Genomic DNA, 19,487 nt, shown 5'->3' on the forward strand with positions numbered 1-19,487 from the left:
TTATGGTCGCTGATGACGAATCCGATGTCAATTTTTAAAAATTCAAAATGGTGGATCCAATATGGCGAACGAAAAATTTAAAAAGTTGAGCTTCTTTTTTAAAATTAAAAATGTCGGATCGAATATGGCGAACGATTTTTCAAGAAATTATTTGTATTTGATTTCTTTGATTCACAACGAAAAATTTCTTTGAAACAAAGAAACCTAATCCTGGGTGAACATAAAATAAATGATCTAAAAATTCATCAAATTTAGGTCTATAAATTTATTTTTTATTATCAATAATAATTTTAGGTTTTTCAGCAAAGTAACACTACGATGTAAAGGTTTAATGAAAATAATAACAAATTGATAAATAAAAAAATTATAATCAACTAATAATAATTTATAATAATAATAATAATAATATAATAATAAAGTATTTTAAAAATATACTAAGTGCCGTTAAAAACTATAACAAAAAATAAAAAATTGAATACTTAATTTGCATATTATTTTGACAATATTTCTTCCGTCGCTTTAAAAATAAAAATTTCTTTTTTCTACCACAAAATAACCGCGAGTTGATTAATAAGAGGTTTAATTTATCAAGCGTTTACACAAGTTTATTTTCTTTTATGTACCTCACACAGAAAAAAAATGTCGTTTTTGTTTATATATAGTAATGAAGAAAAAAAATGCATTAAATTTTGTGAATATGTTCGTCTCTCCTAGAACGCTTGCGGCGTGGCTTTTTCTATTAGATTAGCGTAAGCCAGTTTGTAGTGACGTATGAAAAGTCGACAGACAGTAGTGAATTTTTCGTCTTCGCGCGTTATAAAGCAAATTTTTTTTATGCTCGAGAGAAAAAAAATTCAATTTCTTTTTTCCCCCTTCTTTTTGTTTCGTAAATTTAAGTGAAAATTATAAATTACATTCAAGCAATTTTCAACTACAAGCACACATACACACATGTAAGTACTAGAATAAAAGAAAAGCGAAAATTGGATAAATAATAAATAAACCAAAAAAACAATATAAAACCGGAAAATTAAATTCGAAGTATAATATTTTTTTTATCGTGTAAAAAAGTTTTGTATTCGAGAATATGCGCGGAGAGATTTTGCCAAATTAAATTATTACAGGTCACCTACACATTTTTCTTTACAAAACGGGAGAGCAAAAAAAAAGAAGGAAAAAAAAATGTAAAAACAAAATTTTACAAGAACACTTTTTCTCTTCTTTTATTTTTAATTACTTCTTTTAATTGCACGCTTGGTTATTAAATATATTTTTTAATACATAATTAAAATTTTTTTCCAAATTTATTATGAATATAACTAATATATGTTTGTAATAAAAAAATGTATTTAATTTTTTAAAAAATTTAAAAAAAATGAAAAACATTTTCTATTAGTGATTATTTTATTAATTGAATAATAACTATTATTAATTTTTATATTAGAAGTAAATTTTTAATTTTTTGCAAAAGAAAAAGAATGTTTAAAAATAGTAAAAAAAAAATTGAAAATTAAGATTGATAGTAAATTTGATATTTTCTTTAAATGATGGTGCATTTTTTCTTTTCTCGCTTTGTATAAAATTTGTTTACATAAATTTCCAAACTTCTATTGTTGTTCTTGACAGCTTGTATATATAGCTTCTCAGACACGCGATCGATACGTTTTATATAATTGAAATCTAAAATATCAGATTTTAATTTTTTTTAAATAGCATATGGAGCTTTTACAATCTTCCTATTTATAACAAAATATAAAATACTTCACTTATTTTAAATAAACAATTTTGTTTATTTTATTCTTCTATTATTCAAAATTATTTATATTATTATTTTCCTTGAAATTTTCTATTTTCATTTTATGTAACTATAAATAATTTGGGATAATATTTTAATTATAAACATTTATTTATTTACAAAACGCCAGTGCTCTTATTTTAAATTCAATTTTTTATGAACACAAATTAAAATTATTATTTTACTATAATATGGACACAATATATTTTTCTTAAATCGAACAGTAATTGTTTTTCAGTCAACTATTTTTGTTACCATATTATATAATTTCTAAGGTATTTAGATTTTGTTTCTGTAAATAATAGTCGAAAATAATTTTAAAAATATATTTTACTGTTCCCAGGGGTTGGGAATCGAAAACTTGACCCTTATACTCACAGGTCAGGAACCTATCCACTTAGCCACCGATTTAATCTTTAATCAACTGATTTATTATAATTACTTTTGGAAAATTTTTATTAATTTAAAATTGGTTTTTAATTTCAAATTCATTTCTACTTTTTAATTTTAAATTGATTTTTACTTTTTAATTTTAAATTTTTTATTTATTTTTATTTTAACAATTTATACGGGATTACAAAAAATGCCCTTTAATTAAATCTGTATTAAAACTAAATTTACATTTTTTATTTTAAAATTAAATTAAGTTTTTTTGTTTCAAGTTAAATTTAATTTTATTTTAAATTCATTTATTGTAATTATAATTCAAATAAGGATAAAAAAATTTTGTACATTACTTATTAAAGATAATTATCTTGAATAAGTAATGTACAAAATTTTTGTAACCACTCCATATAAAAGAAACAAAAATTATTATTATTATTATTGTTATTAATAATTTTTTCATTATTCAATTATTATGATCAATTTTTTTTAATGATAAACATATTATTTTTATTTTTTATTATTTTTTAAACTTTTAAAATAAAACTTGTTTTTAATTTTTCATTTCTGTAGTAAAAATTATATTCGCATTAAAAAAACATTTGTGTTTGTCATTTTAAATTTGGTACAATTCTTAATTTCGCGCGTTGCGAAAAATTGCAATAAAACTGCATATAAAATGAACAGGAGTAGGCAAGCCGAGCAGTATTTTATTTATTCTACACTTGCATATTTTCTAACTTTGAATTTTTTCAAAATTTTTTTTGCTTTTTATATTTTCTATATTAATTTTTATAATCTTTAATTTTTTTTATTTGAAGTAAGACTGCCAAAAAAATGTCAACAAAAAATATCCTTAAGAACTAAAGAAAATTATAACATAAAAAAATTTATAAAATTTAAATTACAAATTTTTTATTAATTTTTTAAAAAGTATAAATATAAAAAGGTGAAAAAATTTTTTTTTCAAAAAAGAAAACTAATAAATGAGAAATAAATTCTATCAGAACTTCAATAACTGATTTATAAATTATTACGTTCTCGGTTTGCGTAACAAGATTGGATTTTAACTGAAACCTAAATGAAATTACACTGTAGCTTCATTTTCTTTTTTTTTTCGTTTTATTTACTCTATATTTGCATATTATCGACTGTTTCTTCTTATTTTTATCATTAGCATTATAACACGAATGTAATTTTCCAGCTCGGCTTGAATATTATTCGTTTGTGAGAGTTCTTGCATAAGCTCGCAATTATAAATTAAATTCTCTCACCATAATAAAAAAATCTAATTTATGCAAATAGAGTTTTACATATATATCTATCAAGTTATAAAAAATTTATGAAATGCATATATACATATATAGATTTTTAAATTAAAAAATATTATTGTTTTCAGGTCATTTTCCAACTTCTTTCCTTAATTAATTATACCATCATGCGGGAAAAGTATAAAAGTAACTTTTTCTATTTACAAAGTAAAAACTAAAGTGTCTAAAATTTCTGCTTGTTTTTGTTTAGCAACTTTTACTGTTTCAGATAGTAAATTATTTTACTATCTGTTCCGTATAATTTATACAATAAAGTTAAAAAAAAGTAGAAAAAACGTAGAATATTTTTTTTTGTTTGAAAAATTACGGCAAGATTATTTTGCAATCTTTCAAGGACCTTGCGACAAGTTTACCGAATACCAGGCCTCGAATATTATGATTTTTTCTATTATTTTGAAAAAATCGTGACTTTTTTTACTTTTCTTCCAAACAGTACAATAAAATACCATATTTTTAATATGAAATGCAACTTATTTCGATTTTTATAGCGTTAAAAATATAGATAAATTTATTCAAAATCATATTTTTAAATAATTTTTTTACGATAATAAAATTTTAAAAATATACGTACAATTAAAGAATTTTAGAATATATAATTGAAGTTTTGTAAAATTGAATTGAAAATAATTAATTTTTTTCAAGTGTTTTATGAAAATTTTTGAAGAATTTTTAATGGCAAATTTTGAAAATAATTAAATTCATTCTAATTTTTTAAACTTCAATTATTTTCAATATTTTCAATAACATATTTCCGAAAATTCAGATACATAAAAAAATAATAACATTAAAATTTTTTAAAATGATTTTTATTAATATTTTGCAGAAAACAGTCATGTTCAAAATTTTTAATTAAAATTCTTCAAAAAATTGATTATTTTTTATATTTTTCAAAAATTAAATCATTTTTAAAAGATTTTACCTAATTTTATTGTTTGGAAATTTTTTAACTGTATATAATTGAAAAATTATTATCTTTCAAAAATTATTTTGTTAATATTTTTAAAAGATTAATTTAAAAAATTTCTTTATTATAATTTTTTGAAAATATTATAAAAAAATGAATTTTTGTATTTAAATATGTAATTGAATTTTCGAAAAACTTTCAGAAAATTATTAAAAATAATTGATTTAGAGTTTTAAATTGAAATTCTTTTAATGAAAAAAAACAAATAAGAGGCATTTAAATTCAAGACATCAACAATTTTAAAGAAGACTAATAATTTTGACTCTGCTATAATATATAGTTCTAATTGTTTATTGAATTACAATTTTTCACAGTTTGTAGAGGACCATAAATAAATTATACATAAAAAGTCGTCAATTGTATTGAAAATTAATTTTTTTATTTTTTTGAATATTAACGGGCCAATCTTAAAAGGTGTAATCATAAAAATGAAGTAATATAATTAATTAATAAATTTGCTTCTCTGCTGAGTTTATAAAGAAATGAGTTGTTGCCGCGTAATTAAGCCCACAAACTCACATATATGAAAGCATATAGATTTTTAAACAATCAATAAAATTACATGAAAACTAAAGTTAAAATTTGTAAGTGAAATTTAAAAAAATTTTAAAAATTTTTAAATCTTTAAAATTGTTTAAAGCGTTGTGAAAACTATATAAAATGTACAAAGATTCGATGGGTCAGTTTCATGACATATAAAAGACGAGGGTATATTAGTCCTTTATTTATAACTAAAGTTTTTACTCAATAAAGTGTCATTTTATATTTTAAAAAAAGAAAAATCAAGGGAAAAAGAGATCTATATAAGTTATCGTACACTAAGTACGTATTGATTTAATTGTAAGAAATTTCGGTTGCGAAGTTGTAGATATATCAATTTCCAGTATAATTTCCTGAATGATTAATGGGAAAGCATGCAAAAAAATTGAAGTAGTATTGATCAAACTAAAGTCACTTTGGTTCAAATAAAAAGAATACTTTAAAGAAAACTGTGAGTTATTAAGGTGACAGTTTCTCATCATTTGACTACGGTACCCTTAAATAAGTATTTCAATCCTGAAAACTAGCACTTCGGGCAAGTCAAGGAAGTTTTACCGAACTATTCCTGAAACTATCTTGTAAGAAATAAAGATATCACATAAAATTTTAAGCATTGTTACTGAAAAAATAATTTTAAATTATTAAAAATTACCATTGTGCCACTGTATCCTAGCTTTATTGAAAGTTTCGGTAAAATATAAGGAATAAATTTTCTCCGTGTATGGTATAACTAGAGAAGAAAGATAGATTTCTGCTCTTTTTGAGCATTTTTCACCTACTACTTTAGTTATTTGACAATTAATGTCTTTTAATTCATAGACTAAAAGTTCAAACAGTCTTGTCATTATATATATTAATATATTTCAAAAGCAATAACTGACACTGATAAAAAAATACAGAAAATTAATACTAGAATTCCAGAACTAAATACTATTAGAATTTGCTTTTCTATGTCCGTAGGAGACATAAAGAATATGTATGCAAAAAATCAGAAAATATTTATCCGAATAGAGATAATACAATCGAAATTCTTCATTCTCGGTACCAAATATATAATGCATATCAGTACTACACTACAGAAACAAAAACGAAAACTCACAATAGTTTCCTTATGTAAATGTTTTGCAAGAAATTTTGTCAAACGTTGCCAGCGATTCTTATAAACACAAAGAGGAAACACAAAAGAAAAGATATACAAAAGCAAATGCTGCTTTTCGAGCATTGCTATATCAATCGAAGTTGGATCAAAAGAATTTCTAAAAAGCATGAAAATCGAACAAAAACATCCTCCTCCTTACTTGAACATATTTCAACTAGGTTGGAGCAAAAAAAATTAACAAATATATTCTATTTGATAAGATTCAAGTATATTTATCATAGGAGAAATATTTGTCAAAGTCGAAATCAGCTAAATATTGATTATGAACAGATCTTAAGAAGATTCAATCATCTTAATCTTTTCGTTCGTTTTACTTTTGTTCTTTTCGATCGTTTCTTCTTTTTAAAGTCTTAGAGATACTGTATACTGGAGATGGTATAAAATAAACTCTATTTAGGTCATATCACATGGTATTTGAAAATTAATACATATGATCCGTTATATACCCCCATAACATAGTATCAGAAATTGACTAAGCATTTCGGGAAGCACACATCGTTAACTAGGGATCTAAAAGCTTTAAGCCGATTTAATGCTGCTGTATAATTACAAAAATGCAAACTACATCATCATTCACATAGATTAAGAGTTTTATTTTCCAAATTTGTAAGTGTTGTATATTAGAAATTTCAATTTCTGATTCTGCCTTGTGCGTCATACAGCAAGTCAAGTGTATTGATTTTGAAATTTGATCAGTATAACAAGTCCCTTAGCACCTAAAATTGTGGCAACATTGCTACATTAAATTGCCAATATTGCTTCAGGTTCAGGTGCTGTGTGGAAAATTAGTATGGATCATATCAATTATGGACCGTATTTGATACCATTTCATGTTCCATAAATATGGTCCATTCCGTACCTTCTTACTCTGTACATCTGCTTTAAAAAGATAAGAAGCGAACGCTTTATAATTTGCAGCTTCATAGTGTACCTCTAATACAACACGAAAACTGTAGTAAATACTAAAACCAAATAACTATATAGATGTAAGTAAAATTAATTCCATCACTCGGTTGTTTTTAATAATAAAAATTCTATATTTTAACGATCACTCCGAGTTAAGGTAATAAAAATAAGAACACAATGTACTTTTATGTTCCGCTAGTCGTTTATTTTATTCAGGGTTGTTACTTTTAAAATTTTATTAAATAAACATTCAAATACTTATTATTTACTTCTCAAGAACAACAAAAATTTTTTAAAATTTAAATCCCAATTTTTCGGAATTCTAATTATTATCCTTAAAAATTCCAACAATAATTCTTTTAAAATTCAGTTATTTTCTAGAATTTTTAAACTTAAATTATTCAAAAGTTTGATAATTTCAATAAATAATACAGACATCACAGTACCTTTTTTCCTCAAAAAGGGGACAAAAATTTATTTGTTTATATACAACTTGCATATAATTCAAATTTTTTATCATATGTGACACGGACAGTTAAAAGGGACCTACGATCCGAAAAAAAGATTTCGAGAAAAACGACTTTGAAGTTTAGCAAGTTGATTTTGATACTTGTGAACGTTTTAATGAATTGAAACTCGTTACTCGGGGGTTATTGGGGTGGCTGATTACGAATCCGATGTTAGTTTTTGAAATTTCAAAATGGCGGATCCAATATGGCGGATGACTTTTTTAAAAATTAATCGGATTCGCTGGAAAATCGTTACTTGGGGGTTTTTGGAGTCGCTGATTATAAATCCGATGTTACTTTTTGAAAATTCAAAATGGCGGATCCAATATGGCGGATGACTTTTTAAAAAAATTATCGGATTCGCTTGAGAATCGTTACTTGGGGGTTTTTGGAGTCGCTAATTATAAATCCGATGTTACTTTTTTAAAATTCAAAATGGCGGATCCAATATGGCGGATGACTTTTTTAAAAATTGATCGGATTCGCTGGAAAATCATTACTCGGGATTTTTTGTGTCGCTGATTATAAATCCGATGTTCGTTTTTCAAAATTCAAAATGTCGGTTCCAATATGGAGGACAAAATTTAAAATTTGTTCGAATTCGTGTAAAATTAAAAAATTTCGTTGACACCGAAAACGATGTCACTGATTAAGAATCCGATGTTCTTTTTCCGAAATTCAAAATGTCGGATTCAATATAGTGGACGTAGTTTAAAAAAATGTTTAGATTCTCATATTAATTTATACTTTAGGGGTATACTTTGGGGTCGATTATTAGGAAACAGATGGGTTTCTGGATCTCTATGTAAATTAGTATTTATTTGTATTAATAATGTGTTTAATTGTTTTTACCAATGTCATAGTTATTTTGTTCTTGTAGTTATTTTATTCCAAGCATTTTTCTTAATGCAGTAGCTTCAAAGGAAGCATTTATTAATTTATTATGTAACAAACACCATCGGTGGTGGGACAAAGTTAACATTTTGTCATTAGTGTCAGAACTGAAGTATTAGCTTATGTTTACTGCGCGTAAATAAAAGAAAAGAGTTTGGTTACCGTGACAAAGAAAAGAAAAACTGATATATCAGATACAAAATATGTTAAATCCCCAAAAAAATATGAAAGAAGCAGAATTAATTTAAAAAAAAAAGTTTTTAAACATTCTAAATTTGAAAATTTTTTAAGTTTATAATCTTTTAAATTCTTAATCTTAAGTTCTTTATCGTGTTTTTCTTTGTCTCATGTCTTTTTAGTTACTATGTTCTTCATTAAAGTAAATTTGTCATTTAAAAGACCATATACATATTTGTATTAAAACCATACATTTAAAAATTCTGAAAAGCAAATCTGTATAATTTGTAAATAACTCGTCCACCATATTGGATCCGCCATTTTGAATTTTTAAAAACTAACATCGGATTCGTAATCAGCGACCCCGAAAACCCCCGAGTAACGAGTTTCAAGTGAATTTGATTAATTGCAGAAAAGTGTTCTATTACATTTTTTAACGAATTTCTTTAATTGTAAAATTATTCGAAAATAGCAATTTCTTTTTTAAAAAAATATTTAATCATTATTATTTTTCCATAGGAATTAAGATTTTCAAAACATTCAAATTCAAATCTTTTTAAAATTCAACAATATATGAGAATATTATTATAAAACATGAAGAAAGTGAACACTTTCTTCATGTTTCATAATAACTAAAGATGACCGAGTGATAATTAATATAATTATTTTCTATACTATATAAGAAATATATTTCCTGTAACTTCTTCAAAATTATTTTCATCATTTCAATTCAATTATATTATATTATCTAGAATTTTTAACTAAAATTCTTCTTTAAATAAATTATTTATAATATATACATATCTTAAAAAAATTCTCAGAAATTTTAAAAATGTATTTGTTTAGGTACAATTCAATTTTACAAAATTTCGATTATTCAGAAATTCTGCAATTAAATATATAATAGAAAACAAAAACTTCGAATAATTTCAATTAAACTTTTTGAAAAAAAATTAATTCTACAGAAAACAGAATTGTTAGTTAAAAATATGAAAAATTCAGATTTTCAAAGATTTCAATTTGAAACTTTTTCAAAATTCAATTATTTCTAAAAATTCATGCTTTTAATATTCAATTATTGTGTAAAATTTTAACATGAAATTTACTTTTAAATCAATTTCTATTATTTAAATTTCGTATAAAAATATGATCTTAAGAGTTTTTCAAAAAAACTAATCAAATTGTTTTTTTTTTAAATTTCCGCTCTATTGGATCCGCCATTTTGAATTAGTAAAAATATGATTTAATTGTTTTTTTTCGTTCACCATATTGGATCCGTCATTTAAAATTTTTTAAATCTAACTTCATATTCTCAATAAATTGACGATCCTGAAAACCTCCGATTAATCCTTTCGTTCCCCCGGGAAACCGAGCTAATAGATTTTGTTGAAACTTGTTGCTCAGGAATTTTTGGGGTCGCTGATTATACGAATCTGAAGTAAGATTTTCAAAATTTTCAAAATTCAAAATGGCGGATCCAATATGGCGGACATTTTTTTCAAAATTACTCAAATTTACATAAAACTTGTTACTCGGGGGTTTTTCGGGTCGCTGATTACGAATCTGTAGTCAGATATTTAAAAAATTCAAAATAGTGACCCCAAAAACTCACGAATGACAAGTTTTAAGCGAATTTGAGCAGATTTAAAAAAAATGTCCACTATTTTGAATTTTGAAAATCTGACTTAAGATTCGTAATCAGTGACCCCGCAAAAATCCCTGAGTAAGAAGTTTTATGACAATTTGAGGCAATGTTTGTAAAATTAGATTTCGCTGTTATCTTATAAAAATATTTTACCTATTTTTTATAATAATTATAATCGTACTATGTAATTTTTTATTTTTTTTTACAAATAGTAGTAACATTCGTGATTAAATTAAATTTTTAATTTGAAACCATCTGAAAAATTATTTCTGAAAATTGCTACTGTAACTTTAGCAAAATTCATTTATTTGAAATAATTTTAAGAATGTTTGTCAACAATTCAATTATTCAAGTGCAAAAATTCAATTTTTTATAAAAATGACAACTGTAATTCTTCGTAGTTCTTTTGAAAGCTTTTAAAGAGAGAAAGAAAATTCAAGAGCAATTTAAAGTTTTCAACATTTTTAAAGGACAGCAAAAACTGAAGTTTTTGTACCATTTCTAGAAATTTGATATTTTTCCACTACTTTTGAAATAAAATTCCTAAATTTCATTGAACAGTCGCAAATATGTTATTTTCGAAATTCAAAAAATCGTAGGTATAGAAAAAAATGTCTAACTTAGAAATAAATTATGAAAATATTTAAAAAGAAATTTATTAAATCTACCTATTTTAATAATAATTATATTTCGACTCTTAAGATAAATATTTATTTATTTATTTATTTTTACGTATAAACGGGCATAAAAATTGAAGTCAGATAAAATATATATCTGTTTTCTGCGCTAAAATAAGTCACAAAACGTAAGATGGATCACTTTTTTTATTTGTTTCACAAATTTAATAAAAAAAAGTTGTCATTTCATGTGAGTCGCAGTTCAATTCAATGTGAAGAAAAACTTGATTAGAAAAATCCATTTTTATGATGGTTTGATACAATGCGACACGTTTGAAAAATAAAACAAACATCGAGTAGAGATCCACGTACTTCATTTTTAAAAAATGACAACCACTAAACAAAAAATTTATTGTTTTAGACGTAGGGAAAAAATTTCAAAATGTTTTTCGAATATAGACAAAAAAAAATTAATATTATTTAGTTTCGTAAATAAAGGTTACCCATACAGTAGAGCAAATTTTCTGAAAGTTAAAATTAACATGATTGTCACCTTCGAAAACTTTAGTTTGCCTGCTTTCAATGTTTTTTTTCACCTTCATCAAACTTTAAGAAATTCTTTAAATGTTTAATGTTTTTCAACATTTTACTGGAATGTTAGCCAAACATTGCATGCAAGTTTAAGAAATTTCAAACTTTCATGCAATGTTTAATCAACTTTCGCGTTCAACATTGAAACACATTGAACATTTATAGAATTAGGTAAAATTTTATGAGCTTTGCAACTAATGATTCCAAAGGTGGCAGTCAAGTTTCAAAATTAATTCAATTTTAAAAGAGTTGCGTTTACAATTTTTATAAATAGATGAACTTCAAAAGATTTTAATTTGAAATTTTGTAAAATTTCAATTTTAAATGAATTTAATTAAAAAATTTAAAAAACCTAGATTTAAAAAAAATTTTAATAACTAAAATTCTTCTGAAAATTTAGATAAATTTTTTAATAAATATTTAACTGATTTTTAAAAATAATTTATTGATAGAAGAATTTTAGTTAATAACACTAAAACAAATTGAATTTTGAAGCAATTACAGATTTAAAAAATTTATTCAAAATAGTCAATAATTTTAAATAAAAACGTTTCTCCACTCTTTCGAAGCTTGTTAATTTATCAAAATATCACGATTCTATATTCACGAAAAGTAGATTCTTTTTATTTGAACCAAAGTGACTTTAGTTTGATCAATATTATTCCAATTTTTTCTGCTTGTTTTCACATTAATCATATGATAAATACGCGTTACAGCCTGTAATTGATATATTCACAACATCACAACTGAAATTTATACAGTTATCGAATTTTTATGCATAATTTTGTTACTCATTTATTGTTCTTTATGGGCGATGGGAATTGTAGATTCAAATTTGTAGAATCTCGAAACTTTATTCCTAGTTTTGTAAATAAAGATATTTCTCACAGCATCGAAAGTTTCTTGAAATTTGAAATTAACTTGACTGCCACCTTCGGAATCTTTAGTTTTCATTTTCCTTCAAACTCTTTTTCAAGTTCATGTAAATTAAGTAATTTTAAGTCGAACAATGTAAATCATTGGACATTTAAAAACTTGCTCAAAATTTCAAGAGTTTCATTAAAATTCAGTTAAAGATTAAATTTTAATTTAATTTAATTAAAGATTCCGAAGGTGAAAGTCAGGGTAATTTTAACTATTAGGAAACTTTCGTTACTGTTTGGGTATAGTGACAAATTTTTGGTGCTCTATGAGAATTAGATTAATTTGTGAAAAATGCTTAAAATGTCGAAAAGAAATCCACCTCTTATTAAAGTATTTTTTCAACAAATTCAATGTTTTTATGGCATAATTTTTTATGTGAAAGTTTTATTGCTCTATCAACAAGGTTATATAATACTATTATAACAATTTTTCGGAAAAAGTAATATTTTGATTTATTGTTAACAGTGCATCCAGAGAATATGAATTTTTTATAGCGTTTAGAGTTTCTAAAGAGGTCATCTCAGTGCTGCCAAAACGAAAAAAAATTGTCTTCTTTTTTTATTTCCTTCACTTGCACTGATGGTTAGAATTTTTATTTTTACTGTAGATCGTAGTTGCAAATAATTATTTTCTATTGAATTATCCAGATAGCACGAGAGCTTATGGCGAGCTTGCGGTATGCTTTATTGCAATCTTGCCTTGATGTAAACTCTCATGCTATCTGTGTATTAATACAGGATTGCCACGCAACCTGGAAAACCTGGAAATGTCAGAGAATTTTATAAACCTTGAAAAAGCCTGGAAAAGTCAGAGAACTTTCATCGAAATCCTGGAAAATTATTGTTTTCTAAAGTTATTGTGCTTATTCTTGAAATCAAATTTTTCTTAAATATTTCAAAATTAATTCAATTTTAAAAGAGTTGCGTTTACAATATTTTCATAAATAGATAAACTTCAAAAGGTTTTAATTTGCAATTTTGTAAAATTTCTATTTTGAATGAATTAATTAAATAAGAAAAATTTCGCAGGAATTCTATTAATTACAAATTCTTTATAAATTTCTTCGCAATAATTCAATTACTATCATAAATTCTAATCAAATTTTTTAAAGAGATTCAATTATTTTCATAAATAATAAAACTCATCGCAAAATTTCAATTATTTTTAATACAATTTTAATGGAATTTCTCGAAAAATGTAATTATTCTTAAAATTTTTATTAAAATTCATCAAAGAAATTCAATTATTATTTTAAAAACCCTTCCTATAATTTATTTATTAGAATTTAAGTATTATTGTCAATACATTTTTAATTAAATTTCTTGAAAGAATTAAATTATTTTCAAAAATTTTAATGACATTTTTTTTTTTTTTTAAATGCTATCGTTACAAGAATTCAATTATTTAAAAAGAAATATTAAAATTCGTCTCAATAAGAATTATTCAATTATTTTCAAAAGTAATAGAATTCTTCGCAGAAATTTAATAATTTATTGTAGTCAAAAGTTACAAAAAATTCTCTTCAGAATTCAATTATTTATATAAATAATAAAATTTCTCACCAAAATTCAATTATTTACAAATTTTTTATAAATTTCTTCGCAATAATTCAATTATTTTCGCATAAATAATCAAATGTTTACAGGGATTCAATTATTTTGGTAAATAATAAAATTCTTTTTAGGAATATAATATTATTTTCATAAATAATAAATAAACTCATCGCAGAATTTCAATTATTTTTAATACAATTTCAATCGAATTCCTCGAAAAATAAAATTATTCTTAAACATTTTATTAAAATTCGTCAAATTAATTCAATCATTTAAAAATTTATTGGTAAAATTCTTTATCAGAAATCAATTTTAAGAAACATTCAAAAATTCAATAAATTATTTATTTTTGTATTTAAATATAAATGAATTCTAGTAGAATTTTCTAATAAAAATTGATTTAAATATGAATTTCAGTTAAAAATTTTCATTATAATTGAATATTAAAAGCATTATAGCGTGAAATAGAAATAATTTTTGGAAATAATTGATTTTAAAAAGGTTTTAAATTAAAATAATAGAAAATCTTAATTTTTCATATTTTTAACTAACAATTCTGTTAAAAGAAATATTAAAATTCGTCTCAATAAGAATTCAATTATTTTCAAAAGTAATAAAATTCTTCGCAGAAATTCAATTATGGTCAAAAGTTTAAAAAAATTATCGTAAAAATTTCAATTATCTTTATAAATTTTAATAAAATTTTTCTCCAAAATTCAATTATTTTCAAAGTTTTTAATAAAATTTTTGGCAAAATTTTAATTGTTTTCAAAAACTTTTCTCAATTCAATAAAATTTTTTACAGAGATTCAATTATTTTTAGTACAATTTTAATATGATTGCTCGAAAAATGAAATTATTCTTAAAAATTTTATTGAAATTCGTAAAAAGAATTTTAATTACCTATTTAAAAATTTGTTGATAAAATTATTTAAATGAGAGTTGAATTTTAAAAAACATTCAATTCTTCAATAAATTATTTATTTTTGTATTTAAATAATTGAATTCTCGTAAAATTTTCTAATAAAAATTGATTTAAATATGAATTTCAGTTAAAATTATAGATAATAATTGAATATTAAACTCTCTAAATTTGAATTAGTAAAAATGTTTTTTAATTGAGGGCGTGGAACGGATAACTGCCTGTAACGCATGGTCGAAAGGGACTATACCAGTCAGACATTAGTGAGAGGCCTAGAGGCGCTCACTATTGTCTGACTGGTAATGGCATACTTCCTTTCGACCATGCGTTGCAGGCAGTTATCCGTTCCACGCCCTCAATTTGAATTAGTGACTGACTTTTTGCTTTTGAATTAGCAGATTTTACTAATAAATAGTCGTTACAACTAATTTAATAGTAAAATTTACTAATTCAAAAGCAAAAAATCAGTCATTAATTCCAATTCGTAAACATTTTTACTAATTTAAATTTAGAGAGAAAGTATTATAGCGTGAATTTTTAGAAATAATTGAATTTTGAAAAGGTTTCAAATTATAATCTTTGAATGTTTGAATTTTCTATACTTTTAACTAAAAATTGTGTAGATTTAATTTTTTTGAAAATATTTAATTGAATTTTTTTAAGTTATTTGAAGTTTTTTTTTCTAATATATATTTGATTAAAGAATTTCCGAATAATCGATGAAATTTCGTAAAATTTAATTGTAATCAAAAGGATTTGAACATTTTCAAAGAAATTTTTCAAAAATTATTAAAAATGAATGAATAATTAATTTAAAGAAGAATTTTAGTTAAAAATTTTGGAAAACAATAATTTAATTAAAGTGATAAAAGTAATTTTGAATAAGTTACAGTATATTCTTATAATATAAAATTATTTTATCAGTCGGTCATTTTTATAATTATTAGAAAACATGAAGATATTGATTGTTCCGAGTCGAAGACTCGGAGTGATCGATTTCTTTATGTTTTATAACAATTTTCTATAAGTTGTTTAATTACAAAAAGGTTTGAATTTGAAATTTTTGAAAATCCTAATTCTTAATTATGGAAACATTATAATGACAAGACTACCAATTATTTAATTTTGTAAAATATAAATGTAGTTTTGAAAGGAGCAAAAGCGTGGCAACCCTGTACCATAAAATAAAATTTTAAGCAGCAAGCTTACAGCAATTGTCGCAAGATTTGCGGAAATCTTATTACGATATTGCAGCAAGCTTACGATGCAATCCAGGCTTGTTACAAGTTAGCTGCAAAATTACGTGCTCTCTGAGAAAGTTTGTGTAAATGGTCGACCTCGTGTCATCTCAATTGCAGCATCAGCTTTAAAGAGAGAAACAAATACACCTTTTCGTTTCTATGAAAATCATAAATACCAACTTTGAATTTTCAAAATTAGAATATAATTACACAAATCTAAAACAGTGTTAGATCTCGAATATTGAGAAAATTTGATCAATACGAGTAGTTGTGTGGGTAGGCTATAAATATGGACCAAGCTATATCATCTTAAATACAGCATACTTTCAAGATGCTCGGATAATGTTTCTAAAGCTTTAGTGTTGGTGCAGCAAAACCTACTACACTGTAAAAAATTTAGGGAGTTAACGGACTCGGGAGTGAAATTTTTCGAGTTAAAAATCAACTCCAAAAGAGAGTTAATTTCTAACTCCCTTCATTCAACACCCGCGCGAGTTATTTTTTCCTTGGGGAGTTAGAATTTGGGTGTTAAATTTTAACTCTCTTTATTTAACTCCCCTGGCATTAACTCTCCAATGGGTGCGACTTTTATAGACCCCCCGGGGGAGTTAAAATTTAACTCCCTTTTTTTACAGTGTACTTTAAGTGACATATCATCAGGGGATAATTGCAAGTTTAGTAATGATTCTTCAATGATGTGTGTTTAGTCTGACACACATTGTTTGCAGGTACATCATTTGTCACCTGACAAAGCTTTTGTACCTATAACAAAATGCAAAATCATTATTGCAGATCATGCTGTACAATAACTAAATTAAGATCCTATATAGGTATCTAGGTCCTATCAAGATAAAGAGAGTACAGGAAAGAGAGAAATGCACTATATAACACTAAGGGCGTACAATTTGAAAAGATGATTAATAATCAGGCGTCGTGTGGCACATTATTTTCTTCTGTTTCATCCTTTTCTTTCTCCCGGCCATCCTCTTTAACCCCTCATGCTAACTCTTTGTTGCTCTTATTATGATCCTTTTCCGCTAAAGAAAAAGCATAATATACACGAGGAAACGATATAAATGAACCCTATATATGTATACTGAGAAAGAGAGAAAGAGCGAGAGTAGAGTAGAGTTCAAATAGCGTTGCGCAGCTGCAAAAGAAGGTCCTCCACTTCCGATTTTCCGCGAAGTTGCGCGGAAGGTTCTGTGCCATGGAAGTTTTGTCCTCCTCACTGCTTCTCCATTCTCCATATGCGTACATGAACCAGTACATGCCTCGCGTGTTAGTAACAAACAGTGATGGCCTAACCTCACAATTATTATTTGACACCCTCTCCCCATTTCTTTCGCGAACATGTCATCATTATCATCATCATCATTATTATTGTTGTTGTCGTCATTGTCATTTCCGTCAATTATCTTTCACATGACTTTTCAATTCCAAGTGAAACGCGCGTGTTTATTTCATTGGAGCAAATCAATTCCTGGATTCCATTACTATACATCTTCGTTATGCCTCGGGACATAATATCAATTCACCATCTAGCTGATCAATTTGTTTCGTTATTGCAATTTTTTATATAATATAAAGGACCTATAAACCACCGCGTGTCACACAACTTGCAGGAGATAATTCTTCAGGTATGAATAAACGATGAGATGAACTTCTATTCTCTTCTCTATTATTATGACTATTAGTATCATTACTACATCTATTATTATTATCATCATCATTACCATTAGTTAGTGATTATTATTAATAATACTGTATTATTATTATTAATATTTTACTACTTATTATAAACAACACTGGTTCTCGACGAACCATAAATACTCGCTGCTTTAAAATCAGTGAGTTTTATACATTCTAATTAGATTATCTTCAATTAACCTCGATCTTCTTTCATTTAGAAATATCTTTCTTTGGTTCTACATTTTCCTCATGTTGGAAAAAATTGCGTTTTTGTATTTTTAATACATAATTTTTGAAATACTTTATTATGTTTATTATTTTTTACTCTACGTTAACTTTCATTGATAAATAACTTCAACTTCATTAACTAATATTATTCATATAAACACTAGTTCTAGATTATTATTACTGATGCTAAGTACAACAGTTATTATTTATATTATTCTTATTACTATTATTTATTATTAATAATATTATAATTATAATATTATTCATATAAACACTAGTTCTACAATATCATAACTGATGCTAATTACAACAGTTAATATAATGATTATATTATTCTTATTACTATAATTTTATTATTATTATTATTATTATTATTATTATTATTATTATATTATCATTATTATTTTATTATCATTACTATTAATAATAATAATATAGGTTCCAAATATTTTGAATATTTAAATGAACGAAATACTTTTTCAATATAAATATTTTTATAAATTTCTTAATTAAAAATGTGAAGTCTTCTATTGATTATTTAATTAAAATTAACTGATTGTCAGTTAAAAATTATTGATGTTTCAGTAGATTTTTTTCAACTAATTCAATAAATTAGTCAAGTTCAACTAATTTTTCAGTTATTTTTTTTTTTTACTGAAAATCAGTTATTTTTAACTGATTCCGAAGCATAAAGTCAGTCATTGATTTTCAGCTAAAACTATGATTTTTAATTGATTCAAATTTAGAAAGTAAAAAAGAAATAAATGAATGGGTAATTTTTCTGAAAGTGCTGCTTTTGAACTTCAATTTTTTAATTAATTAATTTTTTAATTGTAGGTACCGTTTTTTCTATTAAAACTATAGTTTATTTTATATTCAAAAGTGAGAATTAGAGTTATAATCAAAATTAACTGTTAAAAATATAAAATTTTTTTTCTATAGAGAAGATTTGATTTTGTTGTTCCATTTTATTTGGTTCGTGAGTAATAATAATATTTTATACAAATAAGAATAAAACTAAAAATAACCCTTTGGGTCACGTGCTTTTAAAGAAACGATATTATTCTTTGAAATATATGTATACAATTAAAATTTTTAGTCTCGCTGATTACGAATTTGAAGTAAGATTTAAAAAATTCAAAATGGCGGATTCAATATGGCGGACGTGAAAATTAAAAATCCATCGGAACATTATAAAACTTATTACTGAGGGGTTTTCGGGGTCACTGATTATGAATATGATGTCAGATTTCAAAAATTCAAAATGGCGGATCTAATATGGCAGACGCGAAAATTTAAAATTCCTCAGAATGTCACAAAACTTGTTACTCAGGGGTTTTCGAGGTCACTGATTACGAATATGAAGTCAGATTTTAAAAATTCAAAATGGCAGATCCAATATGGCGGACGCAAAA

General features: G+C 24.4%; 1 protein-coding gene across 2 annotated transcripts in view; it reads left to right on the forward strand.

Moving 5' to 3' along the window:
- The first annotated feature begins 777 nt into the window (after positions 1–777).
- Positions 778–19,487, forward strand: part of LOC122509159 (inactivation-no-after-potential D protein) — a 131,824-nt gene continuing 113,114 nt past the window's right edge. The window contains exon 1 of one of the 2 annotated variants that reach the window (XM_043622981.1): positions 778–953. The gene's annotated coding sequence lies outside the window, so the exon portion shown is untranslated. Of the gene's footprint in view, positions 954–17,368; positions 17,793–19,487 lie in introns of those variants that run through there. The other variant, XM_043622980.1, reaches the window with a different exon arrangement.

This window comes from Leptopilina heterotoma, unplaced genomic scaffold (genome assembly GCF_015476425.1).
Source record: "Leptopilina heterotoma isolate Lh14 unplaced genomic scaffold, ASM1547642v1 Lhet_6, whole genome shotgun sequence".
Classification (NCBI taxonomy): domain Eukaryota; kingdom Metazoa; phylum Arthropoda; class Insecta; order Hymenoptera; family Figitidae; genus Leptopilina; species Leptopilina heterotoma.